At 39.7% G+C, this 11,047-nt stretch overlaps 1 long non-coding RNA gene across 1 annotated transcript; it reads right to left on the bottom strand.

Moving 5' to 3' along the window:
* Nucleotides 1-1,516: 1,516 nt before the first annotated feature.
* Nucleotides 1,517-6,085, bottom strand: LOC104934994 (uncharacterized). The gene is made up of 4 exons (XR_003462102.1): nt 5,437-6,085; nt 3,552-3,587; nt 3,370-3,444; nt 1,517-1,609 (listed from the first exon to the last, which is right to left on the bottom strand). It is a non-coding gene; the product is annotated as an uncharacterized LOC104934994 (long non-coding RNA).
* Between the last annotated feature and the right edge of the window lie 4,962 nt (nt 6,086-11,047).

The following is an 11,047-nucleotide window of genomic DNA, read 5'->3' as shown; positions in this document are numbered from 1 at the left end:
GCGTCTATGTATATATGTCTATGCCACGCAGCCTGATTTTTTTTCTTCTTTCATTTAATGGCGAATGGCAACAAGCACTTAAGCAGAATTACCGCCGCCTACTGTGCTGGAGAGTGGGCTGGAGTTTGATAAATCCACTAGTGGATGCAGCGTTATTTTTTTCTATAATTAATTCATCAAAATTAATGCATTAATTTGACAGCCCTTGTTTAATATTATAATGCCTTTATGATCCATGGTGCACATTAAAATTATCTGATGTGGCTGCACTCTTTAATGTTCTAAATCTCCCAAGCAAACCCTTAAATTGATTTAAATACAGGGTAAAATACCCTCCTCCATAATATTTGTAAGAAGTATGATCTCATTTGACCTTCAATCCTGAGCTGTTTGACAAAACAGACAACATGACAAGACTGAAGAAGGTTTGAAATGTATTTATTTCAAACTATGAATTAAACCAAAAACCTCAGGAGGAACATCACACCAGCGAGTATCACCACCCGTCGGACATTCTTATTCCTCCTGTGGACAAGAGGAGAGACAGGCCTTCAGGAGACAGGACGACTGTGATAAAGTCATGTGTGTGTGTGTGTGTGTGTGTGGTGTAGATATGGTGCTCCCTCTTCTGATTACCCGCACACCTGCAACCTACCAGTTCATCTGCCTTACAGTATTTCAGCCTCGGCTCTACACCCACTTTGAAAAAGCTCCACCTACTGTACTCTGCACTTCCTCTACCTGCCTCTCTGCTTCCTGAAGAGGCGGAGTCTCAGAGTCAGACAGCACGCCTGGGAAAAACCCTCAGAGAACAAATCCTGTGTGACCTCATCCCTCCAAATGTTTACCCTGCATGTGTAAGATACATAAACCAGTTTAAAGTATGCTACAGTAAAAGAGTAGACTGGACCTGCATGTGCTCACATGTCCTGATAGACAATAGACAAGCCGCTGAGTTGATGACAATCAGACTATTCTAAGATAATTCAGTCTAGTAATCAAACTTCACATCTGCCTGTCTGACCTCCCTGCACTTCTCCAGTCAGCCACACTGCACCATCTCCTATCTTTTTTTTGGCCTCCACCAGTCATTACCTCCTCTCTATTCACCTCCATCAGTACCATACAATAAACCTGTGAGCCTGCCGCCTGCCTGTACTGGGTTGGCTATACAAGTTAAAATGGGCAAATATAAAAAGGGGAGGCTGAACATATATCTCAACAAATCTATTGTGAGGATAAAGACAATAGAATCCATTCGTATTGAAGAATATTATAAATAAATAAATAATAAATATATTCTGGAAAATATTAAACGTTGTTTTATGTAAAGGAAATGCAAAGAAATAGTGTAACGTTATACAATGTCTGGCCAAAATGTAAAAGCACTAATGAATAGAAATGTAAAAATAGTACAAACGGTTCAAATGAACCACTTTGTTCTTTGTACTAAAATTCAGTCTCTAATAATTTGAGACCTGTTAATGTTCACACTGTAAATTTAAGAAGTGTCATAGTGCATTTACCAGAGAACGGTCCCTCTCTTTGTGGGTTGCTGCCACTCCAATTCTCCATACACAACAGGTGCCTGATCTCTGGTCTGCTGGCTCTAAAACATTAAGGACACAAAACGACAAAAAAAAAATGTTTGCCTTGTTATTGTAAAACACATATCAGGTACATAAATGTTCATTTGTTTTGTTTGGTTTGTTTTGTCGTTGTCCTACGATGTCCTACATCAAGTTCTGCATGGGGAATGTCACAGTGGATAAACAGATTTTCCCCAACCAGAAACCCTGGATGACCAGCCAGGTCAGTATGCTCCTCAAGGACCGCAACACTGCCTTCAGGTCGGGCAATACAGAACTATATGTCTGACCTCAGACTGACAACACGACTGTAGTGGGGCTGATCTCATGAGGAGACGAGTCAGCCTACAGAGATGAGATCGTGCAGCTGTCCGCATGGTGTGCTGTGAAAAATCTGGCCCTGAACACCACAAAGACTGAGATCATCCTGGACTTCAGGAAGCATAGAGCAGATCCATCTCTCCTCACCATCAGTGGCGACTCAGTGCACCATCTCTGCTGACCTGTTCTGGTCTGCAAACACCAAGGCTGTCATCAGGAAGGCTCAACAGCCTCTGCACTTCCCTACCTGTTTTCTTTGTATAGCATCTATATTTTATTTTTGCATTTGTTGGGTCGTAACACTTTATATTGTGGTTTTATCTTTGTCTATACTGATGCTATACTACAGTATACCATACTATTACCTATATTCGACCAACACCTTGTTGAAGCCCCCTGTAATTTCATTGTGCTTACAGTATGTCTGTTGTACAATGACAATAAAAGCTTTCTATTCTATTCTATTTCAGTGTCTATACTCATAGAAGTTAAAGGTACAATATGTAAAATTGTGCAGAATACGGATATCTAGGGTTTAAAGCAACAACCTGCCCAGTCCTCCATACCAACATTACGATGAACTCTGTCCCAGAAAACAGCCTCTGCTGGTTATGTCGGTAATTTTTACAATGTGTTTGTCACTTTCCACGATGCACTGTGGGAGTCCACAACATTAAAAAGACAGCGGTGATGATGGTGGAGATATTTTTTGATCCACAGAGGAAATCACGTGGAAACCCATTAAAAAAAACAGGCACTCTGGGTCCTTTTGAGCTCTTTCAAATTATCTCCATGTCTGCCTATGGAGCTTCTTAGGTTGGACAGAATCTAACATTCACTCTGTTGGTTCACTTTATTTGCTTCCATGGCTGTAGTACGTTTCATATCTGGCAACCTGGAGTCTTTAGCATGAAACGTGTAGGGCAAATTTCAAAATAAGAAACATACTAACAATAGTAATTTATCAAGAAGCTTGTATTTTAGTAGAGCATGTTTCCTTAATCTCTGAGGACACAGCCTATTTATTTATGATTTAGTAAATATCTTACTTATTGTACCTGTAAGGCATAAGTTCGATCATCACGCACAAAACTCTATTCAGACCAGTACGGTCTCTTCTCAACAGTGTTAACAAACCACAAATTAGGAACCATGTTTCCTTTTTTGTCACTTGGTGCCACTGGTCAGCAGATGTCACTTATTGGGAGCATTACATTTAGTTAGCCTGGAGGAAGAAAGTGTGAAAGTGTCAAACTTTTTTTAGAGGGTAAAATGAAGACTGGTCTAACAGTACAGACCACTCTAAAACTGACCCATGGTATAAATGATAAACACTGACTTTGACCTTTTTTTTTTTTTTTTTTTTTTACTTTTCTTAAGGTTGGGAAGCAATTAATTTTCTCTTACTGTAAAACAGATATCAGGTACATAAATGTTATTTCAGTGTGTATGCACTTACAGAAGTTATGGGATAAGTTTGGTCATTATACACCACAACTCCATATAAACCAGTACGGTCTGTCTCACACTGGACCTGGGAAGGGAATAATGATAAACAGATCAGGAATACATATTGCGTGACTAAAACAGATATGCTGCAGTACAACATGAAGGCCAAAATGGAGAAATAATTATACTCACTGGAGTAGATAACTCCTCTGACGGTATGGCTTGAACCTGAGTGTGAAACAACAGAACAATATGAACATTATATATATGAACATATATGAATATATGAACTTTTGTCCTCCTACAGTCTGCCACACTCAATGTTGGTCCATTTAAACTTATTTTTTATTTTTAAACAAATAAAAACTTGAATAGGAACTTTGAATAAGACAAAGTATCATAGAGAGCGGTGATGGAAATATATAAATAATGGCGTTAGTAACGGTGTTTTTTCAGTAACGAGTAATCTAATTGATTACTCTTCCCATCATTATAACACCGTTATCGTTACTGCCAAATAATGCAACGTGATACTATGATTGAAGGCAGCTGTTTTTCATCAGACCAACTAGATCTCTAAGCCGAGCAGCAAAGATTTTTCTTGTTCCTCCTTCCTTGGTGAGGACGGGAGCACGAGACAATCGCATAAATGATGACGACTGGCAGAGGCTGAGTAAAAATCCATGGTAAGCTAATCAGAAGTGGAGTTGCTCAAGTGTCACAAAGACAACACAGGACATTCATGTGAGTCAATGAGAAACAGGAATGGCGAGCCCGAATAGTCTGAAACTACCCATCTTTAAATGGAAGTATAGTATAGTATATATCAGAAATAATTAAACACGCACATGTATTTTAAGTTCCGTCAAAGGGGGATGGATGTGAGGTCAAAATCAAGTTAAAATTCCTAAAAATGACGTTTGAATATTCCCTTTAAAAAACACATATCTATATCTGCGCATTATGTCAATAACATGAGGACAAACTAATACAACGAGACATAACTACTTGTATACAGTAGGTTTTTTTTTTTCAGTTTTAACATGTCTTTGAAAACATACCTACACATTACAAAATAAGTAAATTAACTAATGGCCTATACGGTAAAACTTTTAAGACCGTAGACCTCTCTCTCGTTTGCCCCCCCCCCTCTCTCTACGTGGCGAGATGTGCCCTCATGTCGCTAGTGGTGAAATGTTAAACTAACTGTAGCTTACACAGCTTGCATATAACTTTATCTCGAGGCTCCGCATTTTTGCCGTCTACTGACCAAAATCCTAAGTATTTCCAAACAGGGCTTTTTAGTTTTCTTGGAGTCCAAACCACTCTCTCTGCTGCCGAGTTGGGCTCGGCAGCTCGCCATTTTTTTTTTCTCTCTGCCATCTGCATCTGCCACGTTTTAGTTACAGACAAACGTAGGTGTTTTAAATAATTAGATAACACTGATAGTCTTACCATTTCAGCGATTATAAGGAAATTTTAGCTGTCTGACGGGCACAAAACTTTTGCCTTGTTGTTACTTCCAGTTGTTCACGTTTGGCCAACGTCATACAACAGGCTGTACTCGCGAGATCTTTACCCAGCTTCCTATTGCATTATTCATGTTAACATTTTCATGTTTAAATAATTTACCCTAAATTTGATTTAAAATAGTTTAAGATGAGGTTTTATCAGGTTTGGTAATGTACTGAATAAAGGTTTGTGTTCAGGCAGGAAACTGAAACTAATTTCTGATTTCACCAATAGACTATTGATAAGCATCATAGATTGTTCTAGATGTTATTCAGTTGTCAGTACTGGTTAAGCTCTATGTTCATGTATGTTCATATATATCTCTGACTGTACCATTATAAGTTTGTGGGTTTCATTTCTAGCAATACTGTCCTCCTTGCTGCGTAGATCCTTTGATAGATCCCTTAACAAGCTTTTTAAAAAAGTTATCTGTAACTGAATATCGTTGGTAATAAATGGTTAGTTTGTTAATGTCTGTGTTTCTGACTAAAAATTTAAAAGACCCCATAAACTTCTGAGAAAATGAAATCAATCTACTGCACATCACTGAATGATTTCAGCTTACCTGGAATTTTAAGTCGTATTTCTTGTACAATGTATCCTTATCTCTTGTTTTGGAGTGATTGGTAATCCATGGTTGTGTAAAAACGTTGTCTGATATGATCAATGCTTGAATCTTCTTATTTGCTTCCACTCAAACTTAAAAGACTACATTTTTAAAATAAGGTCCTACTTGAATTTTGTTTCTACGTTTATTTAAAGACGCAAAACTGAAAAAACTTCCACTGTTTTGTACAGTTTGGCTTGTTCTAAGCTGAAGTATCATTGCCTGTTCCCTCAATTCTCCATCAGCTGAGGGGGTCTTCACTTCAGTACTTTTAGTGGCTTTGATGATCATCATCTTTCACCTTTTTGTTCAATAGTCCTCAGTTGTGTTGCCATGACTTTGATTCTGAAGTAGCCTTTCTTCTCTTTTCAGCCCGTTAGTACTGACTGTAACAATCATTGGAAGAAATGCCGTCCAAGGACTTCAAGCAACCCAGAGCAGTCCCAGAGCAGTCCCAAATACCCTTTGTAGTATCCACAATTGTAGTTCATTCCATTGGTCCCATGTTTGTTAAAAAATTATGTTTTGGTAGGTTAAGATTTCAGGTTTATGTGGAATAAAAGAAAACTTCTATCACCATCTAGACAGACTGCACTTTTAGGTGCAACTTCTCTGTAGAAGAGTGGCACTGTCTGTCTCGTCTAGTTTTGTCAGTGACAAATCAGTGGGTAGACTAAACACAAGAGAACACACAGCCATACATAGCCATATCTGTGTTTGATTCGAGATAGCTCAAGATACCAGATCAGATGCAGGTTGTCCCTCCTCTGCTTTTGAAAAACAAGAGAGCAATCAAAATATAGATATGCTTGTAAATATTTCACATTTTATGAGTTTGAACAGACAAGCACATCCAAAAATGACTCTAGAGCATCAAAGTATAAAGTGTATAAGTATAAAGCCACTGACCAAGGTGTCATTCTTGACGACTGGAGTAAGAACAGGCTGCCACAATAGATTCTCATTTCTGACTTACCTGTTCATGTACCATGCATTTATTAAATTTGTGAAGCAATGATGACATTTATTTAACAAGGAAATTATTTTGTAGGATGATGAATAAGCCTTTACATTACACTTAACACTGGCCTGCATATATTGTCCGTATAGTTCATCTGCAAACAACATTAGCCAATAAAAATAGTTTTACTTTTTTATTTTAAAAATCTTCAAATTGCTCCTGAAGGCTGTGCCATGGTGTGTCTAATGTGTATAATGGTTAGCTCCTCAAACTGATGAGCAGTTGGCACCTGCATGGCAGCCATGCCATCAGTGTATGAATGGGTGAATGAGCTGCGTACCGTAAGTGCTGAGTGGGTCGAAAAGACTAGAAAGGCGCTATATTAGTACAGTCCATTTACCTATTTTATAATTACAATATGTGCTAAATCTAACATGTCACTTATTTTAAAGCTTACAAGGTGATGTATTCACGTCAGTTCTTGAACATCATTTGGTTACAGTGACTAAATACTTTATTGTTTGTGCAAACATTTTCTTTAACTTCCCACATTTCCCATTGCCAGAGCTGGAAACACTGTCTGTCTTTCTGTCCACCACTTTGGTCTGGACTGACTGCTCACCACTAATCAGATGGATTGTCCTAAAAATGCTGTTCCTGTTCCCGGCCCAGTATTATAAAAAAAATAATCTGACAGGTTATCCTGTCAGATTGAGATTAATCTAGAATAAAATCTGATCTGAAAAACTGGGTATTTCAACACAGATCAGACCTGATCCTGCAGATCAGGATTCTGCCTTGATATCAGATAAAAGGCTGATTTGGGTATTTTAAAGTAAGGCAGGATATGGATCACACTTGATACCAAATTTCGGATCATCTTAGATTGACAACAGTCTCAGCTACCACTTCTAGATATTGTTACTCAAGATGTTCATTCCTTGAAGGTTTATTACACTTAAGTGTTCCGTGTTTTTTTAACTTTAAATAATTAAGTAGCCTAATTGTAAGAAATTTAAAGCAGTAGAAATATTTGGCCCTTACGTCTGAAGCCTACAATTACAGACCTCTTTCTCAATTCTGTTTCAACATTGAATACTTGCATGTACCAAACCACATCAGAAGACAACAGGAATGCAGGGTCCAACAAACTTATAATTCTATAAAAACAAAGATCATTTCATTTATGTGGCCACTAACTAAAACAGGGCCTAACCCAGCTCAGGTCAGAAGTGAGCTTTTTTCTAATAGAGCTTTTATTTTCAGTTCTGTTTCTTTTTGCTGACAGCAGCGTTTGCTTTATTTGTTCACTGGCCAGTTCATTTGTTTGGGTCGCCTCTCTGTCTCCATTTGAGGAGCTTTTCATACGCATCCTCATAACCGCCTGCCTCTGAAGAATTCACCACCTTTTTTTAAAATAAAAAAGTACATGAATGCTTACATTTAACATTAATGAAACATAATATGGGATATGGTGGGACTGTAAAAAAAAAAAGGAAAAGTATGTAAAACTGAACAATTACTTGTGCAACTCGTGCACAGCCTATTAGTTATCAACTTCAGGGGCCCTTTGGTTGTGTGCACTAACAAGTCCTGCCATTTTCAGTCAGCTCCATAAGGGCTGTGCTATCGAGTGTTAGTGCAATCATGATATGAAGAAGAGCCAGACTATGATTTGCCACTTGTAAAACCGTATTCGCAACTTGTGAATGGCCGCATCTCGCCAACCTTGTGAACGCACACCATATATATATATGTATATATATATATTACAACACACACCACACACATATAATATATATGTATATATAATCTATGTATATATATATATGTGTGTGTATATATATATATATTATATAATAATATATATATCTATATGTGTGTGTGTGTGTGTGTGTGTGTGTGGTGTCTTTATTCAGAAAACCCTATGTCCATCTACTTTCAGATGTGGTTATTATAGACACAGATTAATGTTTATATATAAATATTTCAATATTATTCTCCACAGTCACAGTGTACACAATTAGTAGCCTGTAAAACTCAGCAGTAGAAAATACATACGTTGGTTGGTGCTTACATAAGGAGTAAACATTTATAATCCATCACTTTAAAAGTTCCCTACGTTGTTTTTGGTGCCTGTTTGTTTCCCAGATATATTAGTGGTGTGTGAATGGGTGTATAAGAGGCATTAACTTAAAGAACTTGTAGAAAGGCGCTTTATGAAGTTAGTCCATTCCTTTGTATTAGTTTACGGGCAGATCTGCCCGAACCAATACGGCGGCGCCGTTTACGTATCGCGGACCAACGACCAACCCGCTCAATGCGGGCGTCTTTTTTATTATGTCTATGGCCAGCCACCCACCCCCACACTGAGCCGTTATTGATCTATTATCCAATAAACCACTGCCACTCTTGGACAAGCTGGTAGAACAGGCATCTGGTCTCTGCGGCAAATCGTTTCCTCTCAAATCATCCGAGTGAATCGTGCAAAAATCACGTGAGAAGGATGACGCAACTGAGCGGCGCAAATAGGAACCTGCGCCATGCAAATCATGTTGTGCAGCTTTGCAGATCTGAAGTTACAAGTGCAAATTCTAGAAGATGCGCTTTCACAAGTTGTGAAATATGCTTGCAGTTTGCTTTTTGCAGATGTGTGGATCTGAAGTTACACTTAAACTCTGGATGCGGTTCAAGTTGCGATGCGCATGCACAAGTTGCGAATTACGGTTTACAAGTGCCAAATCATAGTCTGCTCTTCTTCAGATATATGGCACTAATCTACTTTCATTACTGTGCAGCTGTTTTAATAGCTTAAATTGGTGACAATTTACTACAAATATTATAGATATGTGGTATGATTATATCATAATCTAGAACAGCACAGTTACACGGACTCACACAGGAGGCGTAATGGCAGTGTGACGGCTGCGCCGCCTTTAGCTGCTTCTTTTGCCCTGCGTCAACTCACACCGGGCGCGTTCAGCCACGTAACGGCAGCGTCCGAGCCGGCTGTATTCTATGCGAGATCACGGATCACGTGAGCATCCTGGACTACGCGGACCCCGCTGGATCAAACTGTGTATAACGAAAACACAAACAACAAAACAGCTGACTTTGCTCTCCGACGTGGAGGAGATTATAAAAAAGATCTGTTGTGTCATAAATATTGTGTGTTGTTCCACTTCAACCAATCAGTCTGCCACCGGTCATGATGTAACGTTGATGTGAAGTTGTAAAAAGCTACATGACTGCGTATTGTTTTATTTGAAAGGGGGCGGAAGTTTCATTATGTTGATTCTGTGTCAGATTCTGTCTGGTGCGCAGTGCTCTGTTGAATTTATGAGATTTAGCAGTGCTCGCGTCAAAATAGAAATGCTAGGAATGCTCGCGCCCATGGCGAGGGGAGAACGCTTCTTGGGACACTCTGAGACGCGCCCGTTTTGAGTGCTCTCATTGACTAGACTGGCAGCATATGCTCTCTGCTGACCGCGGCGCAGCCGTAACGCCTCCGGTGTGAGTGGGCCTTTAGGTCTACCTTTGAAGGGCTGTTTCCCAGTTTAGATTTTTTTTTGCCTCTGCCTGGTTCCTTGGTGGTTTTTTTGCTTCAAGTTCTCCACAGAAGTTGCTCTGCTCCACAGACCTTAGGGCCACTGCCAGGGCATTATTTGTGCTGTTATAGCGCCAAAAAATTTCTGCTTACTTTTTGTGGACACATTGGTCTGGCCAGGGCTGAAGTGCCAAACAAAACTCTATAGTGTAATTGACCCCATCAGCAATGCATGGGTTTCAGAGCCATAAAATTCAACCCCTACTTCTTTGGCTTCCATGGTGTCTGGAGGTTGGTCAACCTCATTCTGACACTTCTGAATGAACCATATAGTTAAACTGTACCGTGTATTGCATGCGAAACAGCTGCAGAACAGCTCCGCTCCGGACGATGCTACTCCGCCGTCCACCAACTTACACATAATCCATTTGTGATGCGCTCAGGGCGTCTCCGCCGGCCACAGAGCGTCGCAAGAACGCACGCGATCATCTTGCGATTCACGCATAATCGCACGATAATGCGTCTGTTTACTCTCTTCATGATCCTGCAATGGAATTCTGTGCAGCATCTTTTTTCTGTGTCTATAAAAAGGATGTGAGGTGTATAATATTGATTAAGCATGAAAACCCTCACCTGTTTTACTTCAGGTCAGCCCGCCCATTATGACGTGTTCTTGTATGAAACTCAATCCCGGTGAACACAGAGGATTTTATTTTGAACCATCAACCAGGTTTATTTTGTATTTTGTAGCAGATTTCCTTCCCCGCACGTCTCTCTGTGCTGAATTTATGCGCCGTGCTCCGGTGTCGGGAAAAATCGCAGCTCTGCATATGTGTGTGCGGGGCTGCTGGTCGCTGTATGTAGTCGTTCTGGAGCGTGACCGCAGCGGGAACGGAGGCTGTGTGAGCTGACACATTGACTAACATAACGTAACACCTCATCGCCGTGGCAAGCCTATCCCGCATGCAGTGTATTTGTAGGCTTAATGTACGTTTCAAAGATAATGCAGCAGTCTGGTCCTGTGACACAGTGTGGTTGCTGTCTTTACATTCACCTGCCAT

The sequence above is a fragment of the Larimichthys crocea genome, unplaced genomic scaffold (assembly GCF_000972845.2).
Source record: "Larimichthys crocea isolate SSNF unplaced genomic scaffold, L_crocea_2.0 scaffold658, whole genome shotgun sequence".
NCBI lineage: Eukaryota > Metazoa > Chordata > Actinopteri > Sciaenidae > Larimichthys > Larimichthys crocea.
The sequence above is the reverse complement of the archived record's forward strand: the minus strand, read 5'-3'. Positions and strand labels throughout refer to the sequence as shown.